Genomic DNA, 17,987 nt, shown 5'->3' on the forward strand with positions numbered 1-17,987 from the left:
GCCAAACTGCAGGTTGACAATAATTACACATGTAACCATCTCATATATGCACCTATAAGTGGTTCACATGATAGGTGAACGGGCCCATATTCACCTTTTATATATTTCAGAATCAGGGGTCTTAGTCCCAACTTTAGCTGGTATAATCAATTCATTATGAGAACAAGCAACACATGAGAATTCCTAAAGAATCTTCTAGTTCTTTAGTATATGCTTATCTGAATTCTCAAATAGCTCATTTAAAAATGGCAAATGAAAACTTCAAGTTTATCATGTCATGTGATATCTCTTAGTAAACTTCTGGTTTACTATGACATAAACTTTTGCTTTAGTAAACTTCTGGTTTACTGTGATACATGATATAGTACAAATTAAAGAATAAGGCGGGTAACTTCTAACATACATATTATTTTACCCCTTATGATTATGGAAACATGAAGATTATCAATCTTCCAATCATTTGTAGTCTCAATATGATAGCCATTTGTATTAGTAAACTTCAGGTTTACTACAACATATGTTTTGACCATAATCATATAATATGAATGACATATTTGTATATAAGCTCTTCAAGAGCCTTCATTTATTATCCACAATCTAATATTTATCTGGCACTACTGGTGTCATGTATTCTTTAGGCAAACATTTAGCTCTTCAGGCGTTGTTGATACATTTTGTACTATCAAATATTGCTCAGACACTGCTGGTGTCATGAGAGAAAATCACAATCAAATAAACAATGTAAAACAATTATTTAAGCACAAGAAAACTCTTCTTCATAATATTTTCCTACTTCAGGAGGCAATTTCAATTGTGTTACTTCTTCAGGAGCAAATTTAAAATATGAAATATTGAGTGTATATTCTCTTAATTATATTACCTCTTCTGAAGGTGAATTGTGATATATTTACCCGATTTATTAATATTGTCACATTCACTTCAGGGAATGGATTAATATTATCCAAAGTTCTCATCCTTCAGGAAATCGAACATAATTATCTAAATGCGCATTAATCACATCGAATTGTGATGCCTCAACCTCTTTTAAAATATTTACTACTTCAGGAGCAAATCGAGGCGTGCATTTAATATAGAGAATATTTATGTAGTTTATCTTCAATTGTAACCATAGAAAGCCTAAATTATCACTTCTGGTGATCATAGACATATACCACTTCTGGTGGTTAACAAAATATAATTACAATGAGATATATAAAATATAACTACTTCTGGTGGTTGTATATTTCTTGCAAACTCTGCTAGAGTTTAAGTTGATCTAATAATATTATCCATATTCTTCAAAATGACATAAATAGGATATATTATAGTAAACATCATTATCAAATCATAATTTTTTTTCTTTATGTACAACAATTACATAACCATACTATCTATTACAAACAACAAAAATTAAAATATTTACATTTCTACAGATTCACCACCGATTAAATTACTTGTTTCTCCTTCTAGGAGTGCAAGGTAATCAGTTACATCCAAATGCATGAAGTCTAAATTATCTTCAGAAATAAAATTTGCTTCAGCATTTTTCTCTGTCTTTTAGGAAGGCTTGATAAAGCTCAACCAGGTGCTTTGGCGTACGACAGGTACGTGACCAGTGCCCTTTTTCTCCACACCTATAGCATGCATTTTCTGCATTTGGTGCTTGCACCGCTTCATGTTTTTGTTCCTTCTTTTTCCACTGCTGGTGGCGAGGAGGGTTCTTTGGTGCATTATTATTACCATGATTAGAGTTTCTTCCCCGACCACGACCATGACCACGACTGGGGCCACGACCTTTTCCACGTTTAGCCTGGTGGAAGTTCGTCTCATTCACTTCAGAGAATGGACAAGAACCAGTAGGTCGGTTTTCATGATTTTTCATTAATAGCCCATTATGTTGCTCGGCTATAAGAAGATGTGAGATAAGTTCAGAATACCTTTTGAATCCCATCTCTCGATATTGCTGGTGTAGGAGCATATTCGAGGCATGAAAAATGGTGAAAGTTTTCTCCAACATATCATGATCAGTAATATTATCACCACATAATTTCAATTGGGAAATAATTCTGAACATAGCAGAATTATACTCACTGGTAGATTTAAAATCTTGTAGCCTTAGATGAGTCCAATCATATCGTGCCTGTGGAAGAACGACCATCTTTAGGTGGTCATATCTATCTTTCAAATTATTCCACAGTATGACTGGATCTTTAACAGTAAGATATTCCATTTTCAGGCCCTCATCAAGGTGATGGCGTAGGAATATCATTGCTTTGGCACGGTCTTGGTTTGATGCCTGATTTTTGTCTTTGATGGTGTCTGCCAGACCCATCGCATCAAGATGAATTTCAGCATCAAGCACCCAAGACATGTAGCTTTTGCCCGATATATCCAGGGCTACAAATTCAAGTTTAGAAAGATTTGACATTATTTAGGAAAAGAAAGTTCTTACCTCAGATACTCTCAAAATATTTGCTCGAGATGACAGAGTCTCGTGCTGATAACGTGTTATAAAATAAAGACTATAAAGTAAAAGACAAGTATAGAGAGAAACTGATATATTATTCGAATTCAAACTGGCGTACATAATGAACTGAAATCTCTTCTATTTATAGAAGAAAGGAAGCTGTTGTGTAAGCTGCTACTATACCAGATATGGATAATCTTCTACTGAGAGCAATGTTTATCCATAACGGAGTACTGAAAGGATAAGCTTATTATACCCGATATGGATAATCTTCTACCGGGGTAGTGTGTATCCATAACTGGGTACTGAAAGGATAAGCTTATTATACCCGGTATGGATAATCTTCTACTGGGGTAATGTTTATCCATAACTGGGTACTGAAAGGATAAGCTTATTATACCCGGTATGGATAATCTTCTACCGGGGATAATATTTATCCATAATTGGGTACTTTAAGGATAAGCTTATTATACCCGGTATGGATAATCTTCTACCGGGGGTAATGTTTATCCATAACCGGGTATCGAAGTGATAAGCTTCTTCAGGAAGCTTATTTCCAATAGAGTACTTAAATAGATAAACATATTTACGGTGGAGTCCCATATGGATAAGCTTCTTCAGGAAGCTTATTTACAACGGAGTACTAAATGAACATCCATAATATAATATATTTATAACACTTTGAAGGTTTTTTTAAAAAAAGGAAAGAAAATGTCAAATTTGTCTCTTGTTGTAAAAAGTTTAATTAATGTGGATGTCCGCTGTCCACTACTCTCCTATTTTCCTCCATGATATAAATAATCTCTCACTATTACTATTATAATCATAACTCTCACACCTTTATAATTCTTTCCCATATTTTTCTCTCGTGATCCCAATTGTTAATGTCATGTTTAAAACAATCCTTTTTTAACCTTTTATGTAAAGGGATAAATAGTGGCATGAAATATGATATGGACACACTTGAACACTTGATGAATAAGAAAATTATCTCTTCTTTTCTTATTCTATTACTTATTTTTTTGTTTTATATTGTTACTTTGAGATACATTTCTTAATACGTTATTAGCACAAAGTCTTTAACCTCAAGGTTAATCTCTAATCTTCTCCAAGTTAAGTTCTCACTCTTCTATCCGCAAGGTATATACTTTTAACTAATCATGTTCATATTTTATTTAGTTTCCATGACTTTCTATTACACTCAAATATCTATATATTGAAATGATGATTGGTTATAGTAGTCTGTGGAAATCTTCCATCTTAAAATTTTGCATCTTTACTGTTTTGTTTTTCGAATGATCTGAAATTCATTTACTTGATAAAATAGATACAACATGCTTTATACTAAAAAATTGTCAAAGATAATGTGAATTTCTTATAAGCCGATTAGGATATTATTTGTGTGAAAACTATTTGTTAAAAAAAGTACTTTTTTTCTTTTTGAAATTGTTAATCAAATAGTTTATATAGGTCACACTTTTATAATTAAGTCAAATTATTTCTTTACGGTATTATCCTAATGATTTATAATTTGATTATTTTCTTTGATAGTTTTCACTATGTCGAATTTGTTAAAACTTGAGTTTATGGCACTTGAGATTTCTGCAAAGAATAACCTATCATGGGTTCTCGATGCTGAGATTCACTTAGCCGCTAAAGGTCTTGGTGACACTATTACTCAGGGTAATGAAGCGTCAAGCCAGGACAGTGAAGGCCATGATTTTTATTCGTCATCATGTGGACGAAGTTTTGGAGGTTGAATATTTGAAAATGAAAAGATCCACTTGAATTGTGGACTGGCCTGAAGGAAATATGTTATCATCTTAAGGCTATGGTATTGCCAAGGGCTCGATATGAGTGGATGCACTTATGATTGCAAGATTTTAAGTCCGTAAGTGAGTATAACTATGTTGTATTTCGAATAACTTCCCACTTAAAATTATGTGGGGATGTTATGAAAGATGAAGATTTATTGGAAAAGACACTTACGACTTTTCATGCCCCAAATATGGTATTACAGCAGTAATACCGTGAAAGGGGTTTTAAAAAAGTATTTTGAATTGATCTCATGCCTTCTGGTGGCTGAGCAACATAATACCCTTTTGATGAAAAATCATGAATCTCATCCCACACAATCAGCTCCGATTCCTGAAGCGAATATGGTAGAGAGACATGATAAGTTTGCAAAAAGACAGAATAATTATCATGGCCATATGAATATACGTGGGCATAGCAATGGCAAGAGACTATAATAGTCGTCATCGTAGTGGTCATGGCAAACGAGAGAATAATATGGGTTCTCAAAACAATCCTTCAAGAGGCAAAAGTTGTAACTGCGACCGCTATGGCATGAAAGGTCATTGGAAAATTGAATGTTGTGCACCTGAGCATTTTGTCACGCTTTATCAAAACTTCATCAAAAGAAAGACAAATAATATTGGAGCATCTTGTGTTAATGCCCTAGTGGAGTCTCACCTCACCTTTAAACAAAAATTTGAGGCAGGGCCTTAAAAAAATGATGATAATGTCGAGGCAAATCTTGAATGATGATGATTTTGACGGCCTCGATGATCTTACTCATTTGGAAGTTGAAGGCTTCTTTGGAGATCAAAACTAAAGTTTAATTATTTTATTGGGGAATGTAGTTATGTGTTTTTTTTATTTTCAGTATTTTTTTTGTCTCGTTCTAAAGTTTTTTTTAAGTAGTACTTAAGTTTTCTTATGCTGCTAGTTTTTACGTATTTCCCATGGTGTACTTTTATTTTTTATGAAGAAAATAAAATTTCTCAGTCTTCAATTGGATCCAAGATGAGCAATGAAGATTTATGCCTTTTGGATAGTGCTACAACTCTAACAATATTAAGAGAAGAAATTTTTCTCTTATTTGGTTATGAAAAAGGCATATGTTAATACAATATCTAATAGTATAAAATTAATTGAGGGCTCTGGAAGAGCGACCTTATTACTACCTGGAGGAACGATATTGATTATTAATAATAAATTATATTATAGTAAGTATCAAAGAAATTTGTTGAGTTTCAAAGCTATTTGCCAAAATGGCTACCATGTTGAGACCTCTAATGAAGGAAAGGTTGAATACCTTTATATTACTACAGTAAAAGCGGGGAAAATGTGTGCATGAAAAATTACCCACATTTTCTTCTAGGTTGTACCACGCAAATATTGGTATGGTTGAATCACATGCCATAGTGAATAAAAGGTTTACTACTTCTAATGAATTTATCATTTGGCATGACCGGTTGGGTCATCCCAGTCCTAACATGATGCACAAAATAATAAAGAATTCAAATGGGCAATCATTGAAGAATAAGAAGATTCTTTAATTTAAGTAATTCTCTTGTGCTGCTTGTTCTCAAGGAAAATTGGCTATTAAACCATCAACCGCTAAAATTGGGATTGAATCCCCTGTATTTCTGGAACGTATATAGGGTGATATATGTGGGCATATACACCCTCCATGTGGACTATTTAAGTATTTTATTGTCTTGAGAGACGCATCTACAAGATGGTCACATATGTGCTTATTGTCAACTCATAATAAGGCATTTACGAGATTGTTGGCCCAAATAAGAAGGTTAAGAGCACAATTTTCAGATTATGCAATTAAGACAATTCATCTTGAAAATGTTGGTGAATTTACATCTCAGGACTTTACTGATTATTGTATAGCCACTTGAATAAAATTTGAGCATATGATTGCTTATGTTCATAGTCAAAATAGTCTAGCAGAATCGTTGATTAAACGTCTCCAATTAATAAATAGACTATTGTTAATAAGGACAAAACTTTCCCTTTCAGTGTGGGCATATGCTATTTTGCATGTAGCAATACTTGTACGCATAAGGCCAACCAGTTACCATGAAGTCTCCCCATTACAGTTGGTTTTTGGTCAAAACCCAAATATTTTTCGTCTAAGAATTTTTTTAATATGCGGTATATGTTCCAATTGCTCCACCACAATGCAAAAAGATCGGTCCCCAAAGAAGGTTGGAGTATATGTTGGTTATGAATATCCTTCTATTATCAAATATCTAAAGCCTATGACAGGAGACTTATTTACAGCCAAATTTGTTGATTGTCACGTTGATGAATCAGATTTTCCAACATTAGGGGTAGAAAATAAACAACTGGAAAAAGAGATAGATTGGAATGTACTGCCTATGTGATCCTCGTTCAAATCAATGTGAACAAGAAGTTCAAAAGATCATTTGTATGCAAAATGTTGCAAATCAATTGCAGATGTATTTACTAACCATTCACGGATTACTAAATCGCGTATCACAGCTATAAATGCTCCAATTTGAGTTGATGTCCTAGTTGGACAGTATGATAATGCGAATGAGTTTAGGTCATACCTTAAACGCAGTAGATCAATCGGTTCCAAGGATAAGAAACCCTGAAAAAGGAAAGGAGCAAATGATCAAGTTGATCATAATGTGGAGGCAATTGCTCAAGAGGAGCATAAAGACATATCAATTGATAAGACCTCACAGGAGGTTCTAGTACCTGGAAATGATGAAAATAAAGAGATCTCAATAAGTTATGTCTATACGAAAAAAAGGTGGAACCGATATAATGTTGTTGTTGACAACCGTTTTGCGTATAATGTTGCAGTTGATGTAATACAACAAGATGAAGATCTTTAGCCAAAATCAAGTCGATGAAAGTAGACAGAGAATTGATTGGCCAAAATAGAAAAACGCAATTCAAGCAAAATTGGCTTCACTCGAAAAAAGTGAAGTTTTCGGACCAAGGAGTTTCGCAAAGGCCTGGCATTGATTATATGGAGACATATTATCCTATGGTAGATGCAGTTACCTTCAGGTATATAATAAATCTGGTAGTCCATGAAAAGCTTGATATGTGGTTGATGGATGTTGTCACAACCTTCTTATATGACTCATTGGACAATAAAATTTTTATGAAAATCCCTGAAGGATTTAAAGTTCCTGAAGCACATAAAAGTTCAAAGGAAACTTGTTCAATAAAGCTTCGGGTTGAAGCAATTAGGGAGGATGTGGTACAATCACCTTAGCGAGTATTTGCTAAAGGAAGGATACAAAAATGACCATATTTGTCCTTGTGTCTTTATTAAGAGGTCTAGATTTAAATTTATCATCATAGCTGAGTATGTTGATGACTTGACTTCTAAAGGCTGTAGAGTGTATGAAGAAAGAATTTTAAATAAAAGATCTTAGTAAGACAAAATTTTGTCTTTGCCTACAAATTGAGCATGTAACAAATAGAATTTTTGTCTATCAATCATCATACACTAAAAAGGTTTTAAAGGGATTTTACATGGATAATGCACATCTATTGAGTACCCCAATGGTTGTGAGATCGCTTGACATAAATAAAGATCCATTTCGGCCTCAAGAAAATGATGAAGAACTTGCTTGTTATGAAACTCCATATCATTGTGCAATTGGAGCAGTGATGTATCTTACCAACAATACACAATCAGATATTACTTTTGCAGTAAGCTTATTAGCAAGATTCAGCTCTTTCCAAACAAGAAGACATTGGAATGGTGATAACTATATATTTAGATATCTTCGGGGAACTATAGATATGAGATTTCTTTATTGTAATGAATTCAAGTCAGAAATAATTGGCTATGCCGATGCAGGTTATTTGTTTGATCCGCATAAAGCCCGATCTCAAATAGGCTATTTGTTTATATATGGAGGTAAGCTATATCATGGCGTTCAATAAAACAAACAATAGCCGCCATATCTTCAAATCATGCTGAGATAATAGCCATTCATGAAGCTAGTCGGAAATGTGTTTGGTTGAGATCAATAACTCAGCATATTCAGGAAATATGTGGGTTTCTTATGAAAAAAGATAACCAACTACACTATATGAAGACAATGTTGCTTGCATTGCTCAACTGAAAGGAGGATACATCAAAGGAGACAGAACAAAGCACATTTCACTAAAGTTCTTTTTCACGCACGATCTTCAACAAAATGGTAAAATTAATGTTCAACATATTCGTTCATGTGCAAATTTGGTTGATCTGTTCACTAAGGAAGTATCAACTTCAACATTTGAGAAGTTGAGACATAAGACTGGAATGCGCCGTCTTTGAAAAATAAAGTGATGTTTTCATGAGGGGAAGTAATATACACGTTGTACTCTTTTTTCCTTAGTCTAGGTTTTGTCCCATTAGGGTTTCCTGGTAAGGTTTTTAGCGAGACAACAAATAAAGTGTATTACAAATATGTGTATTCTTTTTCATTCACTAAGATTTTTTTCCACGGCGTTTTTTCTTAGTAAGGTTTTACCGAGGCATATTATCTATTTTTGGACATCCAATGGGGAGTGTTGTAAAACCTTTAGTAAATGTGGATGCCCACTACTCTCACTACTTTCACCCATGATGTAACTAACCTCTTACTACTCATCACTATTATGATTGTAACTTCCACACCTCCATAAACTCCTTCCCATAATCTTCCCTCATGATCTCAATTGTTAGTGTCATATTTAAGACAATCCTTTATGTAATAGTATAAATAGAGGTATGAAATGTGATATGGGACATACTTGAACATTTGATAAAATAAAAAAAGTTATCTCTTCTTTGTTTATGCTATTACTTATCTTCTTGTATATTTTTATTTTGAGCTACATTTCTTAATATCTCTTTACTATTAAAAAGGTTTAAATTTGTCATCCAAATATACAATCTCTCCGTTAATGTCATCCAACGTGGAAATTATCTACAACTCAATTATTTTATTTTATTTGGTTTGAGTCAAATTTATTCCCTTTACTATCCGAATTGAAGCAATTTTATCTTCAAAAATTTATCTTTTCGTTTCTTATCCTTTTCCTTTTTTATTTTACTAGATAGGTGATGTTGGTGCTCTGCACAGGCGCATGCGTAACATTGTTATTTGTTATTTGCATAACTACAAAATTATAAAAAATCAACAGTGAGAAAATAATTTATCATTCATCAAAGCTCCCATGCCTCAAACAGGCAACCGAGTCAAACCAAAACTCACACTTTAAAAACTTGGCATATAACTGACTATCTCTTAGAGTCTGAAGTATAATCCGAAGATACTGCTCATACTCTTCTCGACTGCGGGAGTAGATCAAAATATCATCAATAAAGACGATCATAAAAGAGTCCAAATAGGGATTAAATACCCAATTCATCAAATCCATAAATGTTGTTGGGGCATTTGTCAAGCCACATGACATCACTAGAAACTCATAATGCCCATACCGAGTCTGAAAAGCTATCTTAGGGACATCCAATACCCTAATCTTCAACTGATGGTAACCAGATCTCAAATCAATCTTCGAAATCAATTTGGCACCCTGAAGCTAATCAAATAAGTCATTAATTCTTGGCAACAGATACTTGTTCTTGATAGTGACTTTGTTCAACTGCTGATAATCAATACACATCCTCATCAAACCATCATTCTTCTTCACGAAATACACCGGTGCACCCCAGGGCGAGATACTAGGTCTAATGAATCCCTTATCAAGCAAATCTTGCAAGTGCTCCTTTATTTTCTTCAACTTAGGTGGGGCCATACAGTATGGTGGAATAGAAATGGTCTGAGTGCCCGGAGCCAAGTCAATACAGAAGTCGATATCTCTATCGGGTGGCATCCCTGGTAGATTTGCAGGAAATACTTCTGGAAACTCACGCACAACTAGTACTGAATCCATAAAAGGAACCTCCGCACTGTATCATGAATATAGCCCAAATAAGCTAGACATCTATTCTCGACCATGCTCCGAGCCTTCACATAAGAAATAACCCTACTGGTATAATGGCCAGGAGTCCTCTTCCACTCTAATCGGGGCAACCTCAACATGGATAAGTTCATCGTCTTGGCGTGACACTCCAATATAGAGTGCTAAGGTGACAACTAATCCATTCCCAAAATAATATTGAAGTTCACCATACCAAGAAGTAGGAGATCTAAACTAGTCTCAAGGCTCCCAATAGAAACCACACACGAGCGATAAACACGATCTACAATAATAGAATCTCCCATAGGCGTGGACACATATATAGGAGAACTCAAAGAATCATGAGGCACAACCAGATATGAAGCAAAATAGGATGACACGTAAGAATAAGTAGAGCCCGTATCAAATAAAACCGAAGCATCTCTATGGCAAATAGAATAATACCTGTGATAATGGCGTCAGATTAATCGGCCTTAGGTATAGCTGGAAATGCATAAAAATGAGGTTGGACCCCACCACCCTGACCTTCGCCTCTCGGACGACCTCTAGCTGGCTGGCCTCCACCTCTAATGGCTTGACTCGCATGACAACCGTTGCTCATTGCATGTTTCTCTTGGCATTCTTGAAATCATATCGGTAGGTCTTTATTTAGAAGGTTTTTGGATAGGGTTGGAAAGAAGGGTCGGCATGAAGGCTCAAAGTAAACTGAAAATGAGGGTTTGTAGACTTACAACTCTTGGAATCGACTCTTTCAAAAATGAAATAAAATCTTTACCCCAATTTTAGATACTAGGGATATTTTTTTTCTGAATTCTTATTTGGTTAGACCGAACTGTGTATGGCTGTCTACCTATCCTTTTATAAATGAATCAGGTCGAACGTAGTTCAAACATCTGACCTAACTATTTTTTTCATCTTTCTTTCTGTTTCTTTTTTTTTTAAAAAAAAAACAAGTTGCCCCAGCTTCTATTTTCTGGGGACATGGACCTTCCACTTTTCTTTTCTTTTATTTCTTTCTTTTTCTTTTTTTTCATTTGAGCTTTTAAGAGTTGCCCCAGTTTATACTCTTGGAACATGGACTTTTCTTTTCATTTTTTTTAATTTTATTTCCTTTTTGGACTTTTAACTCTACACTTGATTTCAAAAGAGGGTGATCAAAGAAAATAATACAATCTCAGAAGGGGTAACAAAGGGCATAAAGTGTTTGGGTAGCAGGAAAAGGGCCTTCCAGCCTCGAGAACGCCAAACATAGTATCTTTTCGCGATCACAGCATTGAAGAATATGTCTGTCTTCTTGGTGTCTCATGGTCACAAGACACTTTTCATCCTTTAATGTCAAACTTTCTAACAAACTTCAATTGATTCTTCCTCAAACCCGATCTTCACAATAATTTTAAAGGTAAAGATCCTTAACCTCCATGGGTATGACTATTCTAGTTCCACTTAAATTTTACTCGGTCTTAATTCCAAGGTATTTCAACTCTTTTTCATCCTCAAAAGTGTCTTTTTATCAGTTATATAATTCAAGCTTAAATCAATTTTCTAAGATCTGGCCAAAAATTCTGCATGCATGTCGTGTCACTAGAACTAGCGGCGAAAGAACTAAGCATGGAATGGCACAAAAGGACTAACTGTATTTTATTAAGTAAAGGATGGATGGGTTTAACAATAAGAAAAACAACCTAAACTTTGAACTACAACCTTGAAATTACCCAGACACTGCAAATAGCAACAAAACAAACAGGCAAGACTCACACAGACAAAATAAATGGATAGAAGAGTTTGACTCAATAAAACAATAAAATCTGGATGACAATCCTGAAATAACCTAGATAACAGAACAAATATCAACAAGCTACCAAGATTCTTTCCTAGAGAGGAGGGAATGACTTTTCAATTGCTAAGGCTTGATATTTAGCCCAATATGCTCATCAGAATCACCAGGGCCTTCTCCAATTTTAATCAGTTTTTTCTGAATCATCCTTTCTATTTCTCTTTTCAAATTCCAATAGTTTTCAACATCGTGCTCCTGGGCATTGGAATGGTATTCACACCTTTTAGCAAGGTCAAAGCTTCTCGCACGTGGGTCCATATAATTTGGAGGAATAGGTGCAATCATGTCATAATACTTTGACTTCTCAAATAAGCTTGCATAGGACTCTCCTATTGGTGTAAAATTATCTTTCAACTTTTGTTCCCCTTTATACCCCTAACTTGGATGTGGGTTATAGGGCACTTGAAAATTTTGTGGAGGCTGGTAAAGATTTTGCAGTGCTGGTGCTCGCCTTCTAGGGTGTCTTGGTAGTTGGACAACATATTAAGGTGGAGAAACAGAGTATTGCGGGTTCTGAGGTGGATAGTAGTGCTCAGGGAATCATAAAAAAACAGACACAACTGGACATACCTTCGAGATGTTGTCCTAGGACCTCTTCTCGACCCTGATGTCATCATGATTTCTTCATCTATCTCATTCATGTCACTAAATCACCAGATTTAATCTGGACAGCCTGAGTTGTAACTTTGAGAGCTGCTTGACTTATAATTCTGCCTATCTTAAGGCCATTCTCTACCATTTCTCCTATTTTGATTGCTTCTAAGAAGGATTTTCCAACTGCAGACATCATATTTTGAAAGTAATTTGTCTCTTGAGCCTTAAGGAAGATAGTGATTAACTCGTGGTCATCCATGGGTGGCTTAACTCTAGCTGCTTGTTCTCTCCATTTAATGGCATATTCCCTGAAACTTTCAGTTGGTTTCTTCCTGCACCTCTTTGCTGATTGCAATACATTTTCAGGTGGACTATGGGGTCTCCATGTACATCATACCTTTCAAATTTGGGAATCTTGAAACCAAGTGGATAATGAACATCCAGGAACATACATAGATCCTTGAAGGCAATACTCTTCTGACCTACCAACCCCTGCATGTTTTTCAACTGTTGTTCTAAGCTTTTCAGTCTTTTGGGTCATTTCTTCATATTCCCTCTTTTGGTCACGCTTCATAATGTTTGTAGGAAGATCAAACAAGTACGAGTGGTACTCAGGAGAGTGGTACTGCTCTTGATGGGTAGCAAATTATGACTCATGACTTTCCTTCTGCACCACCGTCGGCAGTGGGATGGTGAAGACAGAGTAGTGGTTGTCTGATTGGTTGTCAATGGCAAACTTTGAGAGCATGCAACAGAAGTTCTAGCTGTAGGCGTACAGTTGGGATAAGGACTGAACCCAAGTAGATAAGATTGATCAGATAATGAGACCGGAATGGTAGTAGTTGAGATGAGTGTGAACTCTGGGAAACCATGAGAAGAAAAGGGCGGTCCTTGGCCACTGGCCCATGCTTGACACATTAAAGTCTTTTTTTGTTTCAGTACTCTATTTTCCTCAACCACAGTAGACTCTTATTGAACCCTCTGACCATGAGTCTCATGACTGCTTGTAACAGCTTCAATGTCAGTTGTCATTTTTTCCTTTGGATTTTGTGTTTTTAGCTTACCACAAATCGACCACCTCAACTTTCTTCACAATTCAAATCAAAAACATGTTAGAATGGACTCAGTCGGTCCTTATGATTATCCTTCTTCCTCTTTTATTTTTCACCTTCTTTTTCTTTTTCCAAAATTATTTGATTGAACCTGATGTGGGTTGCCTACGTATCATGTGGGATCATGAATCAGATCTCGTGTAGTTCGGGAAGATTTGGAATAAAGGAAATAAACTAAATCTTTTTTTTTGGATTTTGAACTTTCTTTTTTTTTTCTTTTTTCGTTTTTTAAAGAAAGACTTATACAGAAGAAAGAAATATTTTTTGATTTTGAATTTTTTTTTGGAATTTCGAAAGACACACTTCTAAAAAAAGAAAGAAAATATCTTTGGAATTTTTATCTTTTATAATAAAATTATGAAAGAAAGACTTCTAAAGAAAATATTTTTGAATCTTGAATTTTCTTTTTAATTTTCGAAAGAAAAACTTCTAAAGAAGAATGAAAATATTTTTGGATTTTTTGGAAGAAATTAAAGAAAATATTCTTGGATTTTTTCTTAAAAATTGGGGTCTCAAAAATGGAATTTTCTAAAGAAGGAAATAAAGGAAAATATTTTTGGATTTTGAAAATTGGGGTCTAAAAGAAAGACTTTCTAAAGAAGGAAGTAAAGAAAATATTTTTTTTTGGATTTTAAAAATTGTGGGCCGGAACCGATGAGGTTTGCCTACGTATATCATATCCGGTGAGAATCAGACCCGCGTAGTTTGGCGTTTTGATGGAACAGGGGAAATATGACTTTGAAAATATCGACTTATTTTCTTTCTCTCTTTTTTTTTTATAATTTCGGCAGAGTTTTGGGATTTTTTTTTAAAATACCTACCTCTCACTTTTCTTCCTTTTTTTTTATTTTATTTTCTTTCCCTATTCTAGAAGCCAGTCAATATACAAGCCGAAATAACAAATGCGCAAGTAGCACGTAAAATACATCAGGATGGTCTTTTTATTTCGGGTACATCTGTCCTAGACGGACCCAACCCCTGTGTTGAGTCCCCAAAGTCAAATGCGTGTGATGCAAACAAGCATTCCTACCAGGGATCCGTCATGAGGCTATGTTATTTTAGGTTTAAAACCTAGGTGTATTGTTCTAGACCTGGCTTACCCGAGCGGATAACTCGAGCCAAGGGGGCAATGTACCCGCAACTAAAAGGCCATCCGACTCTATAACTGATCTGATCCTCGTTCTAAATTGGGTATGACACTAACAGAAAATAAATCATGCCACCGTGCACTTCCCAAAAGATTTAGAAAACTCAGAGAGAAGAAGGGTTTCGTAACAGTTTATATACAGTTCAAACAATATCAAATCGGTAAAAAGTGACATTTAGAATATTTGGCTCAAACACGTAAAAATAGATCATAAACAAAAGCCAACTATAATAGTTATACTAAACTCAAATTCTGAACCCTGAACTAGAGATTCTTGGTTCTCTTCCCTAGCAGAGTCGCCAGAGCTGTCATACCTCCGTTTTACCCGAGGGGGAGAGAGAGTTTTTCCAATTAAAGTGACATTAATTGAAATATTATTTATTTAATTTAGAGTCATCATTTGGAATAATTTATGGTGTCTCAAGTCACCGATTTATTTTAAATCCCAAATCGAGGAAATTTGACTCCATTTAAAGTCTGCGAAACCAGAAGACTGGGGAAGGAATTCTGTTAACCCGAGAGAAGGTATTAGGCACTCCCGGGTTTGGTGGTTTTAGCACGGTCGCTCAACTATTAACAATTGGTCTAATTATCTAATTTATTACATATTTAGAACATATTGTGCATTTTTAACTTTCTAGCCGCTTTTAATTATTTATGGAATTTGTTTGAATAAGTCGCGATGTTGCGCACTCATTTATTTTTTACACATTGCGAATAGCACCACGGAAATCATACCCGCGATCTACAACATGTTTATTTTATTATTATTCGAAGTTATGGTCGGGTCGCATGAAATGCATACCTGAGTTGAGATTTACATGTCGTGACCATGTCACGGGAACCGTAACCATAGTCACGATGATTTATTATGCGCCGAAAAGTTTGCCTACCGAGCATGCTGTTAGCGATCTCAAAAGTATAAAAATAAATAAATATATGAAAAAAATCCAAATATCCATGAAATTCATCTTTCTGTCCATACTATTCATTTCATTTTTATTCAACCCATGATCTTGACTACTTTTGTGTTTCAAAAGCAAATTCCCCGTGGCCTAATTCAATTTCTGGACTTAGTTTATCAAATTGTAACCTGTTTGCCTCAATATTCTTGATTCAGTTTAAGCTGAACCCAATTAGTTCAAATTGATCTATGCAACTCATACAATCTATGTATTTCTATTGATTAACCATAACCAAAAGAAGGGAGTAAACAAATACAAAGAAAATTAAGGCAAGACAATAAAACATGGCATAAGGAAAACTAAAGCAAGACAATAAAACAAGGCATAAAAACACTCAAATAATAATAACAATAAGAATAACAATAGAGCATAAATTGAAACAAGTATCAATTGAGGATAGAAAGGGACCTCAGTAGTAACTTTGTTCAACGTATCTCTCCTTGATCACAGCAATTACACGCAAGTCTGGCGACGACAACTTAATCGACAAATCAAAACAGCCAAAGAAAAACGCTGCAGATCAGGGACGAAAACCTCAAAATTTAATCTCGAACAGAAGTAGTCAAATACCAATCGACAACCAACAACTCTTCCTCAGTCAAATTCCAGAACCGAAAGTGAAAAGGAAAACAAAAATATCTATATACATTTTGTATTTCTAAGTTTGAAATCAAATTGAATTCGATTGGACTGAATTCTTTTTATGTAAAAAAAATTAAATGAAGAAGTCAGAAAACATAGAATCATAAACCAAAACTAAGCCTTAGTTCATCTTTCCGTTTCTGTTTTCTCTCGTTTTTGGACTGAAGATTGTCGCCGGCGTTAGAGATGGAGGAGGCGTAGGCTGGTTATTGTTGGTGGAAGAGGGTGGTCGGCTGGATCTGGGGTGGTCTGGTTGGTTTCCAGCAACAAAAGCTTAGGGGGTGTTAGGTTGTTTTGGCGGAGATGGGGTTGGGGGGAGGGATGGCTACTGTGCGGCTGATGGAGGGCTTAGGATTGAAGAAGTAGCAGCGACTAGTTTGTTGGAGCTCTTAGGTCTCTCCCAAGGGTTGAAGAAGATGATGCTTAGGGTGTGTGTTCTTTTCTTAGGGAGTCTAGGTTAAGGCTGGGGTAATAGGCTAAGGTTATTTGGGCTAAAGGTAATTGGGTTGGTCCAAAATGGCTTAAGAAAATTCAAAAAATGAGCCTAGTTTTGGGATTGTTCAAACTCTTTTAGCTAAAATCCCAAATCTTATTCTAAAAAGTGTAATATATTTATAAAATATAGAAATCACTCTTAATTAAAATAAACTACTAAAATAAAACTAAATACTAAAAGTGAAACTATTTTTATATATTTTTTAATTTTATAAAAGATAATGTGTAAAACCTCGGGGAGGGTAAAAAATTACATGTCTACAATATGGTATACTAGTGATGGAACAAATATTTTGAGTAATTGCACGCACATACATTGATAGTCCTTTCTGTGCTTTATACTTAATCACATTACTGTTTTGTACTTGTTAAATTGATGAAACTGTATAGGTGATAGCAAGTATCATGTCTAATTCTTGCGTCTTTTACCTCGTCGCGGTTAATTATGATATCTATTGAGTACATTGAGTCGGTTGTGCTCATACTACACTCTGCACTTAATTATGTAGATTCAGGCATTGGTACCAGTTATCAATAACAATGTTGCTTGTTGAGCTGACTATCAATAGACGAGATAGAGCTGCATTTTTCCGCCGTAGTCTTGGCTTGTCTTTTCTTATGTACTGTTATTTTTAGTTCAGATAGTGTTGTTATATGGTTTTAGACTTGTATTCCGTTGTAGAGGTCGTGACTCAGTATTTACCTATTTTTGGGGATTTACCTTGTATTAGTAGTATTTTGTTATATTGAGATTTCAGATTTACTTTATTTTTATATACATATATTTTTCGCTATTTTGGTTCTTTATTGTTATGTTCGACTTGCCTAGCAAGTGTGTTAGGTGTCATCATGACGGGTTGGGATTTTAGATCGTGACATATATATGTCGACTCGATTTGTGTGCTATCACGCGAGGAATCGTTAGAGTAACTGCTTTGATTAGAGCTGCCTTCATCACTAGCATTCAGGTCCTTTGAAAATAATA

This window comes from Nicotiana tabacum, chromosome 20 (assembly GCF_000715075.1).
Source record: "Nicotiana tabacum cultivar K326 chromosome 20, ASM71507v2, whole genome shotgun sequence".
Classification (NCBI taxonomy): domain Eukaryota; kingdom Viridiplantae; phylum Streptophyta; class Magnoliopsida; order Solanales; family Solanaceae; genus Nicotiana; species Nicotiana tabacum.